Genomic DNA, 24,614 nt, shown 5'->3' on the forward strand with positions numbered 1-24,614 from the left:
CTCATTTAGTGACTCTAGTCGGTGCATGCTTTAAGCGTTCGTGCGCACGGCGCGTGCTGTACTCGGTTTTTGAAGCGAGACACATGCGCGTGCTGCAGGGATATGGATTTGTAAACACTGGAATAATGTATCGACGACATGCGCGACCGAAAGCTACGCTGTAGTCGACACTTACGAGGGGCCAAACACTCACTGTGACGTTTTAGTTGGCTTAATTTTGGTTTTATCGACGAAAATAAGTGTAATAATACTGTCCACCTTGACGGTGTTGGTTTAAGAATGCCACGACTCGAAGCTTCCGTTTTGTTATTTACACACACCATCGAACTTGCCATTCGCAACTGATGATACGCAGCCAGTGTTACAACGCGTGCCGCCGTGGCGAGGGAGATATCGGTTGTGACGTCATCAGCAGAACCCTTAAAAGGGCACCACCAAAATATTTCAGCGCTAAAAACTCGCCTCCCTCACATGCCAGGCTGAGTAAGGAAAGATCAATTATTGCTGCAGCAAGGCGGTAAATTGGACTAGTTGGTGATCGTTGGTGATCTTTCATATATTTCAGTGCCGAGTATACGTGTGCGTGTGTGTGTCCTATGATCGTTCCTTTGTCGTGTCCCTTTGAGTTCTGTTTTTCATTGTGTACCTCGATTATTGCCGCTCTGAGAAACTGCGAGGCAGTACGCAACCGGACATGTTTAAAAACGCATCTACGTTATTTTTTCTTGTTTTTTAATAATCTTTTTTTGCAGCATTTTAAATAATTAGTTCAGTCTTTGACCCGAGTTGAGCTCCCACGCAGAAGCTGATTGGGTGGAAGAAGAAGAAAAGTCAAGGGGCACGCGTGAGAAAAAAAGAGGGTCTCGTAAAAGAGCCGCTAAAGAGAGCTCGGACGAAGGGGAAGCTGCCTCCATCGAGAAGCCAGTTCCGGCGGGCATCGGCTGGTTTAGGAGCGCGAAGGGAGGGCACGTCCGCCCGAGGCAGCGGGGAAACGGCCCGACCAGCTGACACGCGCGTCCTTGCCGAAGCTCACGCCGGGAACGAGGCTAACAACGCTCGAGCTGCAATCGTATACCAGTAATAAAGGGCCCATGCGTCGATCGCCGCCGAGCCACCAAACGCTCCATCGCCGCTCCAAAATTCTCGAGGGGGAGTCAAATTTTCGCTTCATCCAGTTTCCCTCTTCCGGGTTTTGTGGCCTCCATCCGCACGTTCATTCCGAAGTTATTCGAGAATTGGCTATATCTTTCGAAGCTTTCTTTTTGCTTACTGTTTTTTTTTTGTTTAGGAAAAAATAGAAGAAGTGGTGCAAAATTTCGCCGAGAGGGCTTGGTCGGGATATATGATTTCAACCCTTACTTCAATACAAGGAAATAACGTTATTTATGTACTTATATCTCGATCGATATGCACGATCATGTTTCATTAATACGCACCCCTTACATGACAAAATATTCGGGGACGAGCCGTACATACTACGTGCTTGCATTTTTGTCTCGGCATTATAGACGACTCACATTGTGGAGAATCTTTTGGAAAACTGAGGTGGCTGTATTAAGAAGACACGACTGAACTATCAGTACCCTGAACTGGGACTATGAAATGACTGAGGACTGAAAAAAACATAGTAAACACGCAGAACACCGGAAGTGTTCGCCGGTAAGCGTTACCTAACACTCTTATCACTGACAGGTGTACTTAGGTATACCCTTCTACTGTTTTTTTTTTAAATATTTTTTGCGCTTCTTATCAACCATATGCAGAAGCGACATGTCTTTTTACCCTTTCTCTAGCCGAGGCTGCAAGGATGCTTTTATCTGTCTTTTCGTGATAGCTTATCCAACAATCCTCTATTACAATAACAAAGCTGTTTAGGGGCACCGGAAAAGTACAATAAATAAATAAATAATAATAGCTCCGCAGACAAAAAAAAAAAAAAAAGAAGATTGCGGGTGATTGAATTTAGAAAGATTCTTCCGTTTTCATGCTATCCTCATGCGAGTTTTTTCTAGTTGTTTGTGATCCGTTATTTTATGTCAGACATTTTAATATCACGCTTTCTCCTTGTCAGTATGTCCTCAATTTTTTGCGCAATTTCGAAGCCATCTGTCTTTTTCAGGGCACACTTTCGGTTCTCCTACTTATTTTTCGCCTTACGTCGCTTTTCCAAACATAATAAAAGAGGAGGATAAAAACGAAGGTCGGGTTCAGTGAAATATCGGTGGCTCTCCCGTTAAGCAAACAGAGCTCCCCGTCCCCTCTTTCCCTGGTCCAGTTTGTTTGTTATAGGAGGACTTGGCCGAACAGTCCGTGGATCAGAGGTAGAGAAGGAAACAATCTCTGTCCATCTTAAACACGTCCAATAAATCCGGGCTCTGCCGCCTTTGTTCCCAACAACCATTGACTTTGTCTTGGCCGTCCTTCCTCGGTTTCTTGTTTTTCTACGTATTTGTTAGATGCAATCCTGGTACCAGAGTTATTTGTACGCCTGCCTAAACTTTGTCTGTGTGTGCGTTTGCGCTTTTTTGTGCACTCGGTAAAGCAAACGAGGGAAAGAGGCAGCTGCCGAATGATTTATCTTTGCCTTGACAACTCATCTGGGATCCAATTCTTCCATTTGTTGCATTTATATATATTTCTTTAAGTTTACGTGCTGCGTTGCCACCTATAGATGATGCGAAAGGTCACCGCCTGCCAGATGTTTTTATGGGTTTTTTCTCAACTCCTTCGTGAAGATGCCTCCGTTTGTAAAGAAAGAAAAAAAAAAAAACGACAACGGCTAGCTGTAAAATGGAATAACTGAAAATAACGGAAGCGTCAAATCTGGTATGACCTTTCTACGAAGTTTGGCTATGACGTTTAAATCCAATTCGTTTGTATTAAGAAGGATTTGAATATTCGATAGAATGTGCGGTCAGTGATTATTTATTGTTACCTAATTTCTTCAGATTCGTGAGCGAGCGTTTACCCCCCTTAACAAATTAAAATTAGAGTTGCACTAGAAAAAAATATATGGGTTCAAATTCCTACGAACCACAAAAACAACCAATCACGGAAAAAAAATCGAAGAATGTTAGCGAATGAAAAATCTCGCAATACGAATAAATCTGAAAAGTGCGACATCCACGGGGGAAATACGCAAGTGAAACGTCAAGCTAATTGTCCCAGCGCACCTCGCATTTTTTTTCGTCTAATCATATTTTGAGCTTGATCATTCGCTCGAGTCCTTCTATCGCTCACCATGATTCGCTGAGCGAGTCACGCAAAGGAAGAAAAAAAAAAAAAACGCAGGATCGCGGCGTATTTACTGTGCGCGATTGGTTTATGTCGGTGATATAGAAATGCACAACAAGAAAATGAATGCCGCGACGACGCACTCTTGGCGCTGCTTGACTGGCGCCTTGGTATCGTAGCGCCGGCTGCGGTCCGCCTTGAATTAAAACGAAGTGTACAGTTGGGGGTTCTAAAGCGCTACGACGGGTACCTGTAGTAATACAAACGACCATATACACCACCACGGTGTTTCTAAACAAGCCCGCTTTGCCCACACGAGGTGTGGGCACTGCGCATGCGCAGTACTGACAGCAGCGCCAACACACAGTGATGTGACGTCAGTGAGTTGAGTTGGTCTATACTTCGTTTCAAGTCCTGACACAGACGAAGCTATACCGAGCAGATGGGGCAAAATCAGACAGGGCCAAGATCCCGCCATCACAGTCTTGGTCGCGTTACTGAACACGTGTTATATAATCGCTGAAAGAATCATAAACAAAAAAGGCTTAGCGGTTTGCACTTTTTCTCAGGCTGCTTCCATTAGATTGTACGCGTCGGCTGCGTCTAGATTTGGGCTGAAACGAAGTATATTGTGAGAAAAGTCCAGTCCACGAAGGATAATTTTGGTGGACCCTCGAATGACGCCTTCTGTGGATTCAGCTGCGACATCGTGCCGCCGGAATTAAAACGGGACACTATAAAACTTCCAAAATGTAAGTCTAATTCGAGCGCGCTTACGCAGCTCTGTATACAGCTCTCGACGATTTATTATATGGCATTACCCCATTTCGCCGGCCGCGTGTCCCGTCCTTTCGTTCTGTCATTTCTCTCGACGTTAATCTGAGCCGTCTCATTTATAATAATGCGAAGTTAACCAGGGGCAGACTGGAGGTCTAAGCTCGAGAGTGACCCGTTAATTTTTCCCATTAAAAAATCTCAACCACTTAACGAAAAACCTAACGCGTGACAAACTTTAATAAGCTTTTATCATAAGGAGTAAAATACAAAAAAAAATACAGTTTTGCTAGCGACGAAATCAAGTTTAAAGGGACACGATGGAGTAAGAAAGGACAGTTCTTAAATCGAGTTCAGTGTCCTTCCATCGTCGTTCTCTCGGTCTCTTTCTCCTTGTCTTTTTGTCCTTTTGTGGGACACTATGCCATCTTAATCTCAAACAAGCCTCCGTGCAAGCGCCGAACTCGACTCGATGATTTTAAGGACTCGAGTTTCTGAAGCGTTCTTTACGGCCATCACTTTCTTCGGCTTCAGTTTCAAGCGCTCTGTCGCAAGTTTAACACGAGCAGTCCGGTTGTATCCCTTACCTGCATGCGTCAAAGGCCTGCCTAAGCATACCGCTTCTTTCAGGATCTCCTTCCTCTTCTTTCTGTTTCGTGAAACTTTCCCCGAAGAGGAGTTTTGCGCGGTCTTACGAGTGGAGAACCTAAAAAGATCCTACACGCTTCTTACTCAATCTTAGAAAGGAGACACGCGAGGCTAGCGAGAGAGCGTGAGTACGTCGGGCTCGCGGGAAGCACGTTCCATTCTTTGAGGAGGTGAGTTGGCATTAAGCAAGAATGATCGCTTTTAATACGGCACGACAGGTTAACCTACTTTCATCATCTGGGATCCAACCCACGTTCATTTTTTTGTGTGTGTTTTCTCCTTCGACGATGTCAAGCTAATCCGTTGTAAATTTGCCGGATGGCGGGGGTGGCCGTACCCTAGCCGTACCACGACATAACCCACACGGTGATACACGAGTAAAATGAATTTTCTTCTGACATCTTTGTTGTATTTCTTTAGCAGCCATGGTGCGTGTCCTGGACTCCAGGGCTTGTTTGCTAGAAGCCGGTTAACTTTAATCGGGGTAAAAAGTTAACCGCCCTTCCCTACTAGATACCTCCAAGTACCTAGCCTTGATTGCCGAGGGCTGGATGAGCGATAGCTCCGTGTTTTATTATGGGGTGGTAACCGGTTCCACCGACTGGTTGTAGCGAATATAAGTGGCTTTCGTGGAAATGCTCTCAAGAGGGGGGACCGCTCTCTCTTAAGAACCACTTTTTGTTGATCGTGGTACAGATATTGGGTAAGGTAAAACTAAATTAGCCCTTGTTTGTAAAATCTTTAAATGTTTGGCTGTGTGAAGTGAAGACAAGCCTCGTTGAAATATTCTTTCAAGTTCGAAAGAAGACGACGAACTCAGTCCAAGAAACGATGAGGAAGAGGTGAACAGTGAAAGGCAAGCGGTGCACCGGTAGCATGGTTGGCCAACATGTAAGAACTGTATATAACACCATAATAAATTGAAAACCGTATAATTTGGCTCCAGCGAAAATAGACCTATTACTAAATTACCTAAGCATCTAGGAGAATGCTGAAAGTGTAATTCTACGCTCCGCGCGTGCTGGCCTTCCCCGTATAAAAGATCCAAAGCCAATAATCATAACACTTTGACGAACGCGCGTTCAAGGCAAAATTTTTTAGGCGTTTGCTTTAGAACAGAAGTAGAAGCAGACGCCAGCACGTGCAGCGCGTGTAACTACACTCGTAGCATACACCTTGGTGCCTGGGAAATTTAGAAAAAGGTCTATTAGGACGCTGTCTGCTTCTGCGTTCTATCGATACCCAGCCGATCGAGTCAAGGCAGTCCACTATAGTATTCTAAAGGCGTTGCCATGCCGACAATTATCGCGTTCATTTAGGCTTAGGAATGGCCAGAATCGAAAGACTATCTAAAAATGCGGCGAGGTCATTGCTCATATTTTGCGATTTAAGTGAGGCAAGGCAAAGCGAAAGCCTCCTGCACCATTCATTGCTGACTAACACGCCCGATATTGCAGCTACTTCGACATATTAGTTCCAAAGCGAGCGACGCTCACTCGCAGGGGCATCGCCATGTTTCCCCGCCGTCCTTACTCTGCCGGTCACGTGACCTAAAATTCCCCCTCGTAGGGAAATGCGGTTAACTTTTTACCGCGGTCAAAGGTAAATGGCTTCAAGCAAACGGGCCCTGAGGTGCGAGATTGGTGTAAAAACCCGAGTGGGCTAAGCTGTGAAGTTTGCCCCAACACAAAAAGAGTGAGGTTGATACTCATGCCTCTCCCAAGTAAGGCGAGCGTACGAATTTTCGACAAAGTTTGTCATGTATTAATAATTAAAAATGTCTTTTTAGCGGCAGTCTTTTTTCCTTTTTTTCAAGACGCGCAAATAAACTAAGGCGGTGTCTGGAGTTTATGAAAAATCCGTGACGACTTGGTCGAAAATTCTTAAGGCTTGATTCCATGGAGCGAATAAGCGGCAAACAATATGCCTCTTCCAGAATCCTAGCGGCCTATAACTACTGCGCAAAGCACCTTGTATACTGGCTGGCCCCTAAGTTTCGGTTTCGGTTGGGGTTACGACTCGCCATTAGGCATTTCCCGAAAGTTGACTAGGCGCCACCTTCTGTTCACATGCCCAATTTGGGCTGCCCGTGCAATACCGCTGTGGGTCCCACTTCGGCTATGCGGGGGCAGAGTTAGCGAAAATACGGGCAAAGCGTGGGCTTGCCCGAGTTGGGCTGTCCATGTAAATCCCCGTGGGTTCCACCTCAGCCGTGGAGGGGCCAAGTTGCTATGACGTGTGCTCCACGGCGGCGAAGCGTGGGCATGCCCGACTTGCGCTGCCCATGTAAAACCCCCGTAGGACCCACATCCACTCTACAAGAGTGAAATGCGATGATCTGGGTTCCACGGCGGCTAAGCGTGGGCGTGCCCGATTTGGGCTGCGCATGTGAAGATCCCGTGGGTCCCACCTCGGCTCTGCGGGGGCCAAGTTTACGGAGATGGGTGCTCCTGCTGGCCGGCAGGGTGTTCAGGTTCTATGCGCTGCGCCCAACAAGGCCTATTCCATGTGCCGGAAAGTAAATAAGGATATCAACAAGGAAAAAAAAAAAATGAAAGCCGTTTACAACTCCCTGTAACGCCGAATTAGAGCGCAACTCTTGAGGAGGAGGAGGGGAAGGTACGGAGAGGAGGCTGTGCTGCTCCTCCTCTCCTGCTCGCCTCCCATTTAGGAAAAAATGTTCCGCTAAATTTAGCGGGGAAATTTTTCCGCTATATTTAGCGGGGAAAATTTTCCGCTAGACTTAGCGGGGAAATTTTTCCGCTAGGTTCAGCGGGAAATTTTTCGCTCCGACCGCTGACGGCGTCGAACGGCGTCGACCGCCTACGAGAAAATCGTTCACGAATCAAGACGCGACAAATCTGCGGTACCTGGAACGGTCCACCGTGCCCATCTACCTTTCTTTGTGAGTGCGTGGGAAGCTCGTTGAGCCTTGTTTCCTAGGCGTTAAGACCCCTTTAGTGAATCGCTTAGCCCAGGCTTAGCCAAAGGCGCGGGGCCTGGATCGCCTGTCTGTCGTCGCTCCCTTAAGGCGAGCGCCACCCACGAACCCCTCCTTTCCCTCAGGTGTCAACAAAAACCCCGACAGTTCGAGGGACGGTCGTCTCAGATCTGAACATTTCGCTATGAAATAAACCTGGCATTACGCTTGAAGCGCTGCTTCTCGACTACTTCTCCAGACGCCGTTCCCGAGGTCTGCCGTACGCCAGCGCTGCTGCCATGCTATCAAAGAGAGACTCAGGCTCAGTGTACGGTCGCAACATTGGCCAGCCTCGTTTCTCACGACATCACGTCACGACGAAATATCGTGCTTACGTTTTCCAATATGCGACTATCATTCAATTTATAGTACTGTAGGGGTTGCCTACCGAAACGGGTGGAAGGTTGGGGCACGTTTTCTTTGGGCTCCCGACGGGCCGGAGTTTGCGCGGAAGTAAACACAGGACGACGATGGCACGTGGTAGAAGTATACTGGACCGGTCATCCTGTTCCATCGGCTCATCAATGTCCTAGGCTTCTTAATTATCCGTAAGCCGGGAGGGTCACGCTGCACTCTGGAGTGGTATCTAGGCCGCCAGAGAGGAATGCGGAAGGACGTGTGCTCATACTCCTCGCTAAGTATGGGCACGCCCTTACCGCCACTAGAGGTCCCTGTTTCAATGGGGGTTCTCACGAAGATGAATAAGTCCGATTCAAGAAAGCGCTGATTTCATTTACATGCAGTGCTGAGACGTAATTCTTTGTCAACGGGGCGATCGAAACCGAAACCATGCCACTCCTCTGCATGGCCAACCAATTCGAATAATGCAACCAACTCGTTGAGTGCAACGCGCACAGTGTTGCGTGCAGGGCTTTGCGCCCCGTGCAACGCCCACAGTTCTGAAGCCACGCGCAGAGCGAATGAATCCGGGTGAAATTTGCCGCTTTTAATGCGAAAGCGTTAAAGGGATACAGAAACGAAAATTGAAATACACAAATTTCGTTCGGAAATGAGTCAAGCGTGACAGATAATAACCGTAAATGATAATCGCGCGTTTGTATATTGAACGACTGGCTATATTTTTCGTTCCAAACGGTGCACACGAGCAAGCGCTCGAAGAGAAACGAACGGAGAGCGCGATGAGTCATGGGATATCCGGCCAAAACAAAAACAAACACAAGAAAAGATTCCCCGCAGTCGTGACGTAGCGAGGCTGGCAGGGTTATGAGGTTTGCAGTTGGTGGCGTTGTTAGCGTTGTGGAGGCGTCAACAGTGGCAACGCGTTACAACTGAGTCGTTCGAAGTACCCGTGGGGTGACGAGCGTTTCACGTGTGTGATCAGTCGTGCGCGTCGTGTTCATGTGGCCCACTCCAATGGCGGTTCAATGCGATTCCCTTGGGAACATACACTTGAATGACAGAATTGGGGATAACGACACCGACACCGCCCTCTCTGTATTCATATCGGAACGCGAGCAGCAAGCGTCAGAACTTACGTCGGAAACGACGGACGTGCGAAGTTTCACAGGGCACGAAGTTTCTCGTCGTTCGGAAACCTGTTGATCGGCATATCGCTGTTGAACAAATCGTTACCACAGCTCTCAGCAATGCAAAAGCGCGGCGTCATCTCGACGTTAAAAAGCGCAGAACGGCTTTGAACTGTACAGCAAAGTCACAGGAACAACTCGGCGACATTCCTCAACGAGTCCACCATGGCATCTCGTTGGCTTCCTTCGCAAAGGGGCAAAGCGCACGGGCAAAGGCTTCGCGATCGCGTTCAGGCCGAGGTAACTTACAACAGTTGAACGTACTTGCCAAAGAGCGGCGCTGCTCCGATGTTTAATGCGACTACGTAACGGTTCCTGCTACGTCATGACTACGTAGCAAGATTCTCAACGTTGCTAGATTACCCACATAAGCCTCATCGGCTTATGTGGGTGTTGAGCAAAATTCAATTTGGAAAAATAAAATTTTATTGTATTGTATTGTATTGTACCTCCCTGCTCAGCTTCACAGGAATCCACCAGGTGCACATTAAAAGATCGTTTAATTAGCTTTAAAGTAAGTTTTCTTGTGCCTTTCGACGAAAGACTGGTGTTTTTGAGGTTATGGTGCAACATGCAACACATTTACTTGCAATTATGAATGGGTACTTTGTAAATTCTAACCAATTTCTTCACCTCGTCCGACGTTCGAGAGGGACATGCAAAGCAACGCGCTGGAGGAACGTGTTGAGGTGACTGGCCACATTATCGCTTTCGACAGCAGTTTCATCCTTGACAGAGAAAGGAACTGGAGGAGACGGCTCTTATTAGAATCTTGGCATATTCAGAAAACGAACAACAACGTGAAGCGATCCACCGAAACGCTGCCAAGCGGCTATATATGCACGGGCTGCAATGTGGCCCACACAAAAACAGAAGAAAACAATATTGACAGTAAGAAAAAGATAAAGACAGATTGCGACCTTTAAGCCCACATAAAGTTATCCGCGAACAAGCAGCCGCGCTTCCAAACGTCGGGCGCGATGAAGAAATTGGCTAGAGTTTACTAAGTACCCCTTTCATGTATGTTACCTAGCCAGGAGGAGACCGCCGAAATGTTCAGATTTAAAACTTGAAATTAAAACATTAATTTAATTTTAGTTTATTCTCACACAAGTTCTTCGATGCACCCTCAGTAGGCAGCCATCGTAACACAAAAGAATGCGTGAGTTGAAACCAGTGCACCCCGGTTGCGTCTACATAAAGAAAAGAAAGGGGAATCACGAGCCCAGAGCAAATTCTTCAGTGTTCGCAGCCGGAAAGGGACACATTTTATTTTACGAACCGAGTCTTGTACGCAGCCATTGCACGGATGTCATTCAGCGGCCAGTATATGACGACATCCCCGGCGTTACTATGTGTGACAAAGAAGTGAAATTTCTTTACGTTGTGACCATCACAATCCATCACTCAAGCCAGAGCGCTCAACGCCGAACGCAACACACAACCGCCAGATATCTCGACGACAGTTTCGGTGAGAAACGGGCCAGCATTCAGATGCCGACCCCACACGTATAGTACGTGGCCGTAATCGCAAGACACACCTTGCATGCCTAAGCTTCCGATGGGGGATCCTTGCGTGCCTAAAGGCAGCTAACACTGTAACAATACAGATCTTGCAGGGATTGAGCAATCTCAACCCGTCCCATAGTCCTCGCGCAGGGAGAAATTCTTGTGGGATAGGTAACCTTTCGAAGCCACCTCTACTTAATCCGTACACCCCTAAGCTGAAAGTGCGGCAGAAGCAACGTCCTCGATGGGCCAGTCATATACGTCTATCTTCTGCCGCTTGGTCACACTCCTGCCCATATCTATATGCGCAGAGGGCGGAGTCAGGCGATGAAGGGGAAGCAGTTGATTGGTCCGGCGAGCGCGTGGCTCGCACTGCACTGTCATCTTAGGGGTGGGACTTCCACCTGACAGAGGGCCGTTGATTTGCGCAACTGCTCCACGTTTCTGACTCGAGCGAACGTCAAGACTCGACTTTTTCTGGACTTCCCGTCCGCCGATCGATTCGGTCGAAGCAGCCCACCTCGTCGAACAAATCTCTCGAGAATCGCCCTCTAATTACGCTGCATTTCGGATGAAGCTGAGCTCATCAACTTCGTCCTGTTCGAAACCATGTTGTTTATTTTATTAGTTTCATATCACCGTCTTCTTATACGGGCGTTTCCTTGCTTACAAAAAGGAAAGAAGAGCTATCCATTTCCAAAGGCCACTTATAGTGACACCTAATTTGTACTCGCCGCTGAAAAGACAAAAACTCCGGATAGTGTTACGATCGGCATCCTTCGTCACCAGCTGCGAGCGTATCCAGCTTTAAATGGGTACATTTTTATGTAGTTTTATTTTCCCTGGAGGCATTATTATCTAATCGCTTCGTCCCCCAACGAACCGATCAGAAGAATGGAGGCTTTAGAACTTCGGACGCCGTAATCAACCAATAATGACATTAAGTGGGGAGGTGGCAAGATGATACAACCAGAAAAGAAACAGATAGACGAAGAACCGGTAAATTCAAAAACTCATCGCCGTTTACATAAAATTTCGCTCATTCAACGCAGCATGAACCAGCGCATCTAGTTTTTTTTTTTTTTTTTTTCATAATTTCGCTGCTTTGATTATTAAGAGTGAAACTGAGAGAACGTTGACTCAGCGTTGCTCATCAGGCACACACCTACTGTCAGCACCCAAGTAAAATAGGATTTACTCGGACGAAGAAAATGTCAAAGTGATGCTCCGAACACGCGCTAAGTAGATTAAACGATTGAACAAATAGCATCAACTAAAGAAGCCAGTGCTTTTCGTAAAAAGAAATTGTAAACGTCCACACAAGGTGTGCTGGGATTGGCAACGGTAGCTGCTGCGTTGTGGAAAGGCATGTCGAAGGAGATTTGTCTTCATCCAGTGTGCTGTACATTGTATGCAATGAGTTCTTTGCTTTCAGTGCAATTGATGTACTAAAGACGTGTGTGAGGAGATGTGTGCTTTGGTGGAACTGTTATGTGATATGTTGCATGTGCTAAAAAAACACAGAAGCGTGTTTTCTGTCGTTGTTTTTGGCTAAAACGTTTTTTCTTTCGTTTTCTTTTTTAACGGGGGCGTTTGTGACTCCGTAGAAGAAGCGTCCGAATGCGAGCTGTTCTGTAGTGGCGCGAAAAGTTCACGAGAACGGAACCTGGGCGGCGGCAGTGAGGAGGCGAGGGAGCGTGTCCGCACAGTCGCAGAGCACGTGGGTATTTCGCAACGGCGGATGCCGGAAAGGTGAGGGGGGGGGGGGGGGGAGAAAGGGAGAGCGTCGCCGGAGCTTGGACAGCGGCGGCCTACAGGAGGGAAGGGAGGGAGAGCGAGGGAGAGCCTCGCCGTGTGTGAGGAACGACGGAGAGAAGGAGAGCTGTGGTTCTGCCGTAGAGTGGGGTTTTGCGCTTGTTTATGAGCATGTTTTGCCGGGAAGGGCCACTAACAGCTAGCTGAGTTTACATCATTTCGTAAAGACGGTGAAGGGTATTTAATCGTCTGTTCAATAGTGATGCAAAACTATAGATAAATGGACTATCGATACTATCGATAGTTTTTCCAAAACTATCGATAGTGTCTCAGAACTATCGATAGTCGACTATCGATAGTACTACCGATAGTTTTTCTATAGCCGACTATCGATAGTACTATCGATAGTTTTTCGATAGTCGACTATCGATAGTCAGATTTGTGGCGACTATCGATACTACCAATACTGCTATCGATAGTTTTGCATCAATATAGTCCGTTACAACTCAAGAAGGAGGGGCGAGGGTAAGACGGGAAGGGGGAGAGTAAGCAGACAGAACGCTAAAGAGAGGAGGTTTCCCATCTTTTCTCCAGCATTCCGTCCGCATTCCTCCTCCCCGGCCCGTCTTACCCTCGCCCTACCTCCTTGACTTGCAACGGACTATAGCGAACACAGTTGCCACACCGCCGCTCGCCTCCCTTTCTCCTCTCCTCGCCCAAACTTTCATTGTCATGCCAAATATTCATGTCCCTCCTCGTTCCACTAGGACCCGCAGTACTTTCAGCATTCACACCATCTGTAAACCATCTCCTCTCTCACGAATACAATCTATGTTTATCAATATTGAAAATACTGAACTTGATATATACAGTGACATTAAGGTGTTCAGGAAACAAGTGAAAGTGCTTGTTGCCGAACTGTAAATATTGTGTGTTTTGTTGATTTGTGTTTGAAACCTGCAATTGTGTTTTTCTTTTTCTGTTCATAGTTATATATTTGCGCACCAAAGAGGAGACCTGCATAATGGTTTTTAAGCACGTAAAAAAAAATCACTGAAAGCTGAACCAAAGTTGGGATGGTACGTGCCTGGGTTAGTTGGCGTCCCATTAAAAAAAATATAATAAAGCGATAAAAAGAGAAGAGGGAGCGACGCAAACTACTAGTGTCGCAAAACTATCGATAGTAAATCTTCGAGAGTACCATCAATAGGTTTACGATAGTCGACTATCGATAGTTTTCTGGTAGTCGATTAACGATAGTTTTCCGATAGTCGACTATCGATAGTACTATCCGTAGCTTTTCGACAGTCGACTATCGACAGTAGTATCGATAGTTTTTCGGTAGTCGACTATCGATAGTACTATTAATAGTTTTTCGATAGTCGAATATCGATAGTACTATCGATAGTTTTTCGATGGGCGACTATCGATAGTTTTTTTTACTATTGATAGTCAGATTTCTGGCGACTAACGATACTATCGATAGTAGTATCGATAGTTCTGCACTACTACTGTTCAACTAACGCCTAAAATATGATTACCTGCAGACGAGAGTTTCGACACGTTTCGAACTCTTGCTTGTGCGCTCAACTCTCTCTGCTTCAAAGAAAATGAATATTGAGGAATGGTATCACACGCAGATTATCGGAAGCAAAACAATGAACCCAGTTCGTGGGTGATTTGCAGTTCTTTCTCAGAGATGACGGTATTAACGAAGGAACCGAATAGATCAGTTCAAGACAAACGGAAATATCCAATTCTGCTTACCCTTCTTGCACCGGACACACGTGGCTCCCAGATGACCGAGGGTCGACTGTTGAGAAAAACAAGTCACGTTAAAATAACTCAGTTAAATGAAATCACACATGAGTATACGACGCATCTAACTTGTTTCGTTTTTACGACTTTCTTGGAAGCACTACCCCTTTTTGATTTACTTGTGGTTTTTACGACGTATTTTATTGACACCGCAACCGACCCTTTTGCCGCACGAAGGGCCACTGCTGCTATTGAACTCAGATTGCTTCTTTCATCGTGCAGTCTCTTTATATTTCGCTTTCCAGTTCTCCTTTTCCGTTGTATGTCTGGCTCTTACGCCACCATGCCCGCATAGTGTATATGATAATGCAGTCATACATTAACATATACTTGTGCCACACACTGATATTGATTTTGGTTTATATTGTTACTTCCTCTTAAGCACACCCTGCCACATCACATCGTTGCCTGCCAAAAAAAAAAAAAAAGAAACGCTTGTTTTTGCGCACACACACACTCGCACACAAACACACCAAAGAAACAGCGAATAATTAAACTCCAGCTAAATATAAGTACCACCGGTTCGGATTATAAACCATTTACAACTGCACGCTAACTGCTTCCAAAGTTAGAAACGATGTTTGGAGATTTTCAATGACAAAAGACGACCAATGGAGCCTGAAAATGCACGGGGACGAACAGCGTGTGCCACCAAACTCTGACGCCATTTTTTCATTCAAAATTTTCGATAATTTTTTTTTTGCAATTTTTGAATTCAATAACGTTTATTTATGAAAGTGGCCATATTCTACTAGCACCTAGCGTTAAATTCAGACAGTTTCTAATCAGGATATCCGTAGCCGGTCCACGAGGTTCATTAAATTTCGCCTCCTGGGCTTTAACTTTTTATTCAGTGATAGAATTGAAGATGTTATATTCAAATTAAAGTATGGAATTTCCCATTTCTGAGGAGCGCCTAACTTTTCAATGAAGTCCCCACCAGCGGCGATGCACTTCCGTTAACCAGGGCGGATGTTGACGAGACCGACCCCGCGCTGGAGGAGCGGTAGTTCCATGATGTTCGGCCTCCCCGATTTCACAGCCTGGACTTCGCGCCATCAGAGCAACTGCTTTCCAAGATGAAGGAACATCTGAAGGGTACACGGTTTTCGACTGACGACGAGGTTACCGATGCTGTGCGCTGTTGGTGTTGTCAACAGCCGCCTTCCTTCTTCTACGACGGCATGCAGAAACTAGTGCACCGGTAACGGAAATGCATCGCCGCCGGTGGAAACTATATTGAAATGGTGTGTGCCCCTCGAAAAGAGGAGAAGCCAAACTTTAATTTGAACGGAGCATCCTTGCATTCCATCCCCCCCCCCCCCAAAAAAAAAAGAAAAAAAAAGTTTTAGGAGGTTAAAATTTGCTGACCACCCCTCTTATTTTCACGATGCCAACAAAACGGTTAGTTTTTCGTCAAGCGACGCCCTGTACTCCGGGGCTTTTATCCACCCTAATACACACCAAACACTCAACATTTTTTTTTTCTGTTTCGTTTTAATGCGAAAGCATTAACTGTCCCATGAAACGCAGCCGGCGTTGTTTGTAACCGCGAAAAACGGCACCTAATGAGCGAAACGAGCGATAAATTACCATTGGCTCCGCACGCCATAGTTCCAAGGAACGCCACCCCACAGGGGAGCCCTCTTCCTGGCGCTGCGGCCCGCGCGCTGGTAAAAGGGAGAGGGTGGCTCGCGCGTGCGGCCACCGCAAAAGCGGCAGAGGCCGGCCGGGCGGCTGGCCTCTGCGGAGGACAGCGGGGCGCGCTGTTTGTAGGAATGCGCAGCGAGTATGAATGTTTTCGCATTCCTACACGTTCGCAGTCTTAAGTGTCCTCCTGTAATTAGTTGTCTTCATTTAGGGGATTTATATTGCTGCGAACGAGAGAATTCGTTCTCAAGCAGAAAGTATAACAGCTTTGCCAGAGAGGCTAGAAGGAGGCACTAAACAACTCTCGGATACCGCAGTGCTATACTATCACGCAGACTCGTACGGTACTCATTACAAACAATCGCATTACTCGTAATATATCACTTTTTCCGGGTAACGTGTACAAGACTGCTATCACGTGACCTATCGCGGGCCAACGCGTGGCACGCATCGGACAGCAGTATTGCGGCAGCGCTCTGCTCAAAGTCCTGGTATTTCTGGCCGAACACGAGCCCCAGCCGAATCCGGACGCTTCGCCGAACGCTCATTCTATACCCAGAGAGGTTCGAACCAATCACTGCCAAGTTTCACAACTACCCTTTAACTTACTCCAAAAGTTACGGGTGATTTTCCGAGAATTTTTAATGGGAAGTGGCGGCCGACGGAGCTGTCCAAGATATGGAGCTGAATGGCGCCAGTCACAAAAAACGGCCAAAAACGGGCCCCATTTTCCACCTAAAGTTACAAAAAAAAAAAAAAAAACACACGTAACTTTTGAATGAGAACAAACGTATCGAATGACGCTCGGAGTCTGACGCCACACGAGTGTGATGTCGTCACATGAAGGTAGTGGAGGCTGTTCACAGGCTTCCATTATTCTAGGTGGTGTTCGCTGTTCTTGATGACCTAGCAAACGTGGCATCCCATCACCACGACGCACTTAACGTGGGACGGCGTAGAGAGCTGTTCCGAGAGCACGCTCGGCTGCAGTACTGCGACCGATCGAGGAAGCACCGTCGCGGATTAGGCCGGTCTCCCCGTTCCCTGGCGTCACACGCCCGCCATGCATTACAGAGACGGCAGCGGGCAGGCCCCTCCAGAAACTCATTGCGATGTTCACGCGAGCGGCGAGACGCGTACTGCACTTCGTTTCCCCTCACGGTGGACCGCAGCGGACACTACGAGCCATTCCGGACCAGTCAATCCGGCGCCCTGAATGTATCACGTGACAATGTTTTTCTTTCCACGCCCGTCGCTGTGGTCACGTGGCACTTACGTGGCTTCGGATTGGCTTTGATGGCTCGTAGCGTCCTCTGCAATCCATCGTAAGGTGAAAGGGAGTGGGGAATACTCTCGCTGTGTTCAGCCTCGGAAACCGGTCTTGGGGGACGCGAATCCCACTCCGACTGTCGTCCGTACGTAGTTATAGTGTACATTACTTACGATACCAGTATACGCGAGCGTGAATGGAAGTGTGTACTTGAGGAAATACGTACGTATACCTATCTCGGCGTGCACATCGTTGTTTGTATAGCCGTCCGTTGCGTCTTCCCCGTCGCCATCGGTATTTGAAAAGAAACACACCAATCTTTCTTTCTGTGAGTGCGTGTTTTGTCCGAGCGATAACTCGAAATCACTGACGGATGTTTCATTTTGACTGCAACGCGCGGTTTCTACGTGGCATTGTGCTATCGGAGCATCTTCGCCACAAAGTGCGCTCAATGACTGACAGGGACATTGAATACTCGCAGCAACGACCTGAAGCTATAGGTTATCGCTCGTCAGGATATATTTCTCCGAGACTTGTTACCATCTAGGGACCAGCGTGCTCCTTCGCTGCGGGTCGCTTCGGCCTCCCTTTTCGGCCAACGTCTGACTGCCTACCCGCCTCCCCCCCTCCCCCCTCCCCCCCCCCCCCCCCCAAAAAAAAAAGGAAAAAAAAAAACCGTATGATTTTAAAATTTTTTATTTTGAATTCTCCAAGCCAGTAAAACACGTGTCATGAAGAAAAAGTTTTTGTATCATTTTTTTAACTTCATCCGTTTCACAACGTGCGAATATTCGAGCGAAAGTCCAATGTCTGTATTCCCTCTTGCATGGTCTACATGCGATGTAAATCGTGTTGTAAATCACGTGGTTTCCGCGCTTATTTTTCTTTAATGCTACTTTGTTTCATGCCCAATGTTTTTTCGTATGGTGATTGCTTGCAGGCTGTTCCTCTCTATTGGCGACGTGCTCGATCGAAACGTTGCTCTGGTCGGCCTGCCACGATTGGTCGAATGCTGACTATGACATCAGCAAAGGATTTCTGATCGACGTAAATAATTAGAAATGTATGAACTTCGATTTTGACGGTGTTGGCAAAGTTGGTTTCAGAGCGCTATGATTTCAAGCTTCCAATATGCTAATTACAAACACCATCGAACTTGTTGTTCGCAAGGTCATGACGTCGCGAGAGGGAACCCTCGAGGGCGCCACCGTAACATCTCGCCGCTAATATACTATTGCAAGCTGGGAATTTGGCCGCCGCCGTGGCTCTGCACGTGCAGGCAAGCAGATGCAATTGCAAGCCCGTCAAAGCCACGTTCACGCGCACGCTCCGCGTGCTGCTGCCCATGAAGCAGCAGTCGGGGGCGCTCAGCTTGCGAAGACCCTACGCCGTTCTCTTCAGTGGCCCACCATACATCTTTCTTCGTGTGTGTCTGTGGCACGCCAGAAAAATTGTATTTCTTCCTTGTAATCGTATCAACCTGCTTGGGCCTACGATGGCTTGCAGCATATTGTAAATACAATATTTAAATAGAATATGGCATTAATAGGTTTGTGACCACTAGCCCCCTTGACAGTTCTTACATCGCGTGTAAATGAAGGAAGCGTGGAAATAAAAGCGTAGCGTAGAAGACAGGTTTGGTATGTTTTCGACTTTGAACTTCCCTTGCTGGAGCTGCAGTATAATCCAGGTGTTCCTCGCTACCGCCCACACCCAGGCCGCGGCGCCCGGCGCAATGCGCTGCTAGGGTGCCTACATGTCTGTCTGTCTCAGGGTGAAGACATCCATTGTTGCCCTGAATGTGCCAGCGCGTGACGCTCTCGCGCACTTGGTGCGTGACTTGGGCGGTAAAATGGCGTCTATGCATTAGCCAAAGCTACGCGCTCGTGCTGAGTGACACCGGATTGCGCGCACTTCAAAATGGATAGAAAGAACGATTGGGCGGAAAAATGGCCGAGATGTCACCACTCAAGCAAAAGCGCGCGTGTGTATGAAGGCACTCTATGCGCTGCATGGATCTAGGCCCAGGGCGTGCCCGAGAAGGAAAACGAGTAAGCCGAAGTAAGGGCTTAAAAGCAGGGAAGGAAAGAAACTATCAGCAGCGGCGACGTCTAGGCGTCTCCCTCCAAAGTAATATAAATGCTAATCGTATCAGGTGGGCATGCATGGCGGAGAGCTTGCATGGGTTAAATAAAGCTCTATTACCATACTTTTCGAAAACTATTTTCGCAACTGTTCACTTTTAAGGATATAAAAAAAAGGTCGAGAGAAGTTATAATTAAAACCAAAAATTAAGAAATGGGTGAGAAGAGGTTTTTGGATCTTTCTCTTTCTCTTTTCACACACACTCACACATACACACTTGCTCAGCTCTCGTGTGTGTGCGCGCGCGCACACACATGAGGGCTTGTTTTATTTTTCATTTCGAGTTTTTGAGCCTTTCCTAGGGTTTTCCGGGTATTGATGTGAGATAACCGCATTAATTACCTTCTTTCTTTTTTTTAAATAAAATCAAACCGCCTCCTTTTCTTTTCTTTTTTTTTTGGGGGGGGGGGGGGGTGGGCGGAAAGGGGGGGGGGGGTAAAAATTCATCTTCGCAATATCTTAGGTAGGTAATCCAAAATAATCCGATAAAATCCACCGCGTGTCAGGCGTCTTTGACGTAGTACCAATGTAATGCAATATTTTGAATAATAATAACCAGTATTCAGCAGTAATTAAAGTTTTGGACACGTACAAATTTTATTCCACAACTCTACAACGTTTTTTTTTCTTTTTTTTTTGCATTGAGTTTTATAGGCTGCATTCACAAAGTAGTCAATTTCTGCTGTCCTTGACAAAAGATTGTAATGCTCCCGAGGACTGTGATTGCCTGTCTATTATCATAGAAATCAATTCAAATTTTGATATTTCCTTAAAAACGCTTTATTTCACAGAATGTCCCAAAAAGTTGGCCATGAATGACAACAACGGCAGCAGCGGCGAGGAGTTGGTTAAAGTATAGCGTATACAACTAAAAAAAGAAAAAAGAAAACCCGGTCACTAAAATTCGTGTCGATTTGCGTCGGTTCGTCGCCGAGAAACCCATCTCGATCAAACTGTCAGCGTCTTCGCTTTTACTCCCATACGCCTCTCGGGGTCTCCGTTTTAATGTCCGGAAAGTCAGAGTCGAGATGAAGGGATACCAAACACCGGGCCTTCCTCGGTTTATGACCAGAAAAACGCGCCGACTTAATAAACATAAAAAGAAACATTGCGAAAAGAAGAGAGCCGATACAGGTCAGGAGTGACTACGAGCACTAAAAAAAAATATTAAAAAAATATCGAAAAATTGCAAATCAGGAATGGAGAACTGTGACAATTTATTCGTTTCGTTACACACGTGCGACCTTCTCGAAGCGGCTGCGTTCCTGTTAAACAATTTACCACAAAAAATAAAATAAATAAATAATAATAATAGATGTACGTTTTTTGTTTCTTTTTGTTGCGTCGTGTGGCGCTTCGCCTTGATATTATCGAGACGCCAGCGGCAGCCAACGCCGGTGCAGAATGAATGGATAGAGGTTCCTGCGCTGTCGGCTTCTCCCGCGACGCGCTTGCGAAATAGTGTTGTGTTGTCCGCAGTGTTGGCGGTAACGCGTTACAAGTAACGGCGTTACCGGTAACGCGTTACTTTTTTTGGTAACGTAGTAACGTACTCGTTACTTTTTGAAAGAAGTAACGGGTAACGTACTTACGTTACTTATTTTGAGTAACGTGCAACGAAATTACGTTACGTTACTTTACGTCCTAAAACTTGAAAAAAAAATTAATATTTTTTTTGTGTTTTTAAGTGCCCAGTCACAAATTCCTTAGTCAAAAAATGCCACTGTCCTCCACATTTCTTTGACGTCGGTGCTCGTCAGATTTGACGTCACAGGCCATCTGCCACTGGTTTTCTCCGGCGGCTCGTTGACCTCGCTACCGCCGTCGCCTCGGCTGGAAGGCCAAGGAAGTCCGGCTTCGGGTGGATTTGGGAGATTCCTGCGTCGAAGCCTGCGTTTCGCTTCCCGCTGGGAAAGAGAATGACACCTTCGTGTCATTCTCTTTCCAGTTTTCGGGACTTGAAAAAAGGAGGAGGCCTTGAGCGATTGACCGACAGCCAACAGAACGTGTGAGTGGCTCCCTGGACCCACGTGATGAGCAGATCAAGGCCGCCGTGGAGGGCCCGGGCGAGATTTAACAGAAATAACTTTCCCCCGGCAAAAAAAAAGAAAATAACAATACGTCCGGAAGCAGCTCACTGAACGATTCGCTGACGTCGTGTCGCCTGAAGATTCTTGTAGTGTCCCGTTTGGACAGGCAAACATTCCTGCTTTACGGAAACCCCAACGCCACGCCCATCGACCCGCTTCGACGAACGCTGTCGCGGGCAGTGGCAGGCACAATGATAGAAGTCCTCCGAGGTCAACTTCTAATCCTCCGAGGAGAGAGGGTTCAGTTTTTTCTACTATCCTAATTTAACCCTTCGTGGAACCCCAGTGGCTATTCTTTGTGCGAGAGTGAACCCGCAATCCTACTGCGCCAGGGAGACGCTTCCCGGCGATTTCTCCTGAACCGTGCTGGACGCGGATCTTCAAGGTAGCGCACCAGTTGTCAGAACTGAAGACGATAAAACCCCCCACGAAAGCCATTCGCAAGCAGTTGTCGTCACCTGTAGGATGGCTACGGCAAGTGCAGCTTCATCGCCTTGGCCAGGACTCAATGAATATTTCAAACTGACAGAAGCTAAAGATGACAATTTAATATTTAAGTGCCTTCTGTGTCAGCCACAGCTGAAACTCTTAAGTTGTGCCAAGTCCTCAAGCTCCAACCTGAAGAAGCATGTAAAGAGAGGGTAATTAAGTTTCCGTATGGACATATTTTAGCTATGGCGCTTACGCACTTATCAGACGTCGAAAGAGAAAATGTTTTAGTTCGTGAATACTAAGTAACGCAACAGTAACGTGCGTTACTTTTTATCAGTAACGGTAACGGTAACGCGTTCCTTTTATTTTGAGGTAACGTAGGTCGGTAACGCGTTACTTTTATTTGCAAGTAACGAGTAACGTATTTAGTTACTTTTTTTCGGTAACGCATACAACACTGGTTGTCCGTTATTTTATTTCTTCCTGACTCAAGGTTTATATTACGAAAAAAAAATTCCGCCTTTTTGGCAACAGCGGTGGCGGTAACCGTGGGGAAAACCAATTTCCCTAGGCCTCCCGTTCCTCCATCGGCCTTCATTTTCTCTTGAACCCTGCGGGTTATTTGTTTTGTTACCATTTCGGCGGGCCTAACAATGTTACCCAGGTAAGGAGACTATTCTTTTTTTGTAAGTAATTGTTTTCTTTTTATTTGGGGGGGGGGGGGGTGCTAAGGCATTATACAAATACAACAACCACGAAGCGACGTTCGCGAGAAGTAGGGTAAAGTAATGCCCTAATCCTGAATAAGCTGAAAAACGAGGTTTACACGGCGACACGCTTTCTTAGTAACTAAAGTAAGGGAGCCGATTTTACTAAAAAAAAATATTATTAAACGCTTTGCGTTTCATGCAGGGCTTATAAGAGTGTGGCATGTTTTTTGGGGGAGAATAAAATTTCTCCGCTTTGAAGAGACGGGACGGGGGACGGATTTCTTGGTACAAAAGGTGTCGAGATGTGCCACACGTCACGAATATACTAAAGCAGACTGATGTATAAATGAGCTGGAAATAACTTATTAACCAGGTCGGTAATACTGTAGGCGGCCACGAGCGGGCGATTGACTGCCTGTAGTTACACGGGCTTTCTGCAGTCGGAGGTAATTCTACGCTATGAAAGACTACAAGTGTGATAATTACTTTAGAATGTTCTAGAATAGTGCAAAGGGTACAAATAACAACCGCTGCCAGGAATCCAGCCATGGTCACTTATAATAAAAAAACATACACGCGAATGACTCTGCGGCGATTGCGGCTGTACATGTATACATGCCGCGTAATATGTGAGTGGCATCGGATATAAGATAAAAAAATGAAACCTATCCTGAGTGGATTATTTCTTCATAGCCTTTTCTTTAGGTCGTGTAAGTAAACTTCGCGCTTCCTCACTCTGTTATCATAATTATATTCATCCATATTCATCCCTGGCAACTGTACCATAGTTAGTACCAGGATCTACACTTAGAAGAGGCTTCCAGATTATTTGGGGAGCATATGCTTCTTTTGGATTCAGCTTTTCGTCTTTTGCACAAACAAAACCTGTGACAAGAAAGAAGATAAATATATATCGAAAACAAGGCACACGACATCTGCATGAGCAAATCGGTAGAAAACCTGCATCGGGTAATTACTTGGTACTAACCAAGAAGCGTCGATCAACTGATTTTCCCCTGAAAGGAGTAGAGCCGCAATAAAATTTCACGCCGCGGGCCTATTTATTTTATAAATATTTTTCGTCGTGCTTAAAATAGCGCTATCATACATATAATATGAGGCGCTAGAATGTAGGTACACAAAGCTGCTAGTGCAACAATCGACACATCTCATGACCAAGCAAGGTGCAAACGTCCGTAAGCAAAAATAATAATAAAAAGAACCTACCAGATATTGTACTTATGCTTAGAGTAAGTAAAGGGACTATGTACACATCGCGACACTGTTAGCGCGAACACGACATCGGCGCATTTTCGCATTTTACTTCTAAATAGTATTAGCGAGCACGAAATTTTAACGCTTAGATTATAGAACTAAATGAGCTCTTCCTGTAGCAATAAAAACTTAGATAACATCCCTTGGTTTCAAAGATAAAAACTAGAAAAACCGGCGATAGCTTGTTCGCGCTAACAGTGTCGCGCTCTGTACTTATTGTTCACCTCCTTCTTAGTTTTAATCCTCAAACCCAAAAGTGAACTGAGAAATCACGTGGTCGTGACGTGCTTGGGCACCGGAAGCGATGACTCAAAGCTTGCACCGTGCTTTTTAAGCACGCCATGAAACTTTTCATTCTCAAGCAACGAAAAGTGCCGTCACGGCACTCATTGGTCACGAACGCGAATTTAAATAGTATTCGTCGACGGATTCATTGTTGACGAGTGCATACGTCCGAGTGACGCAGTGCTCGTGTCCAGTGCGTGAGCTGGGGTAGGCTGACGTGCGTGCACACTGCGGATGCATCACAGTAAAAAGGCGGGGTGCTTTCCAAGAAAATAAAGTACAAAAAAGTCGCTTTTTTAGAAATTCTTGCGTCGAAAAACAAGTTTTAAGCTTTTCACGCTCGAGCACTAGTATTATTTTGACGCACTAAACGATACGCGATTAGCAAAATAGCAATTTATCCCAGCCGAAAATTCATTTCATGGTTCCTTTAACTTTTCTTTTTCACTGCTACTCATGTACAGTGGAAAATTTACTGGATCAAATAACCTT

General features: G+C 46.3%; 1 protein-coding gene across 2 annotated transcripts in view; it reads right to left on the minus strand.

The window, feature by feature from the left end:
- The window catches only part of LOC8025090, a 288,315-nt gene that overhangs the window by 111,083 nt on the left and 152,618 nt on the right, over window positions 1–24,614 (minus strand). For both annotated transcript variants that reach the window (XM_042291879.1, XM_042291880.1), the window contains exon 2: window positions 14,215–14,260. The gene's annotated coding sequence lies outside the window, so the exon portion shown is untranslated. The remainder of the gene's footprint in view (window positions 1–14,214; window positions 14,261–24,614) is intronic.

Source organism: Ixodes scapularis, unplaced genomic scaffold (genome assembly GCF_016920785.2).
Source record: "Ixodes scapularis isolate PalLabHiFi unplaced genomic scaffold, ASM1692078v2 PGA_scaffold2__306_contigs__length_199485367, whole genome shotgun sequence".
Taxonomy (NCBI): domain Eukaryota; kingdom Metazoa; phylum Arthropoda; class Arachnida; order Ixodida; family Ixodidae; genus Ixodes; species Ixodes scapularis.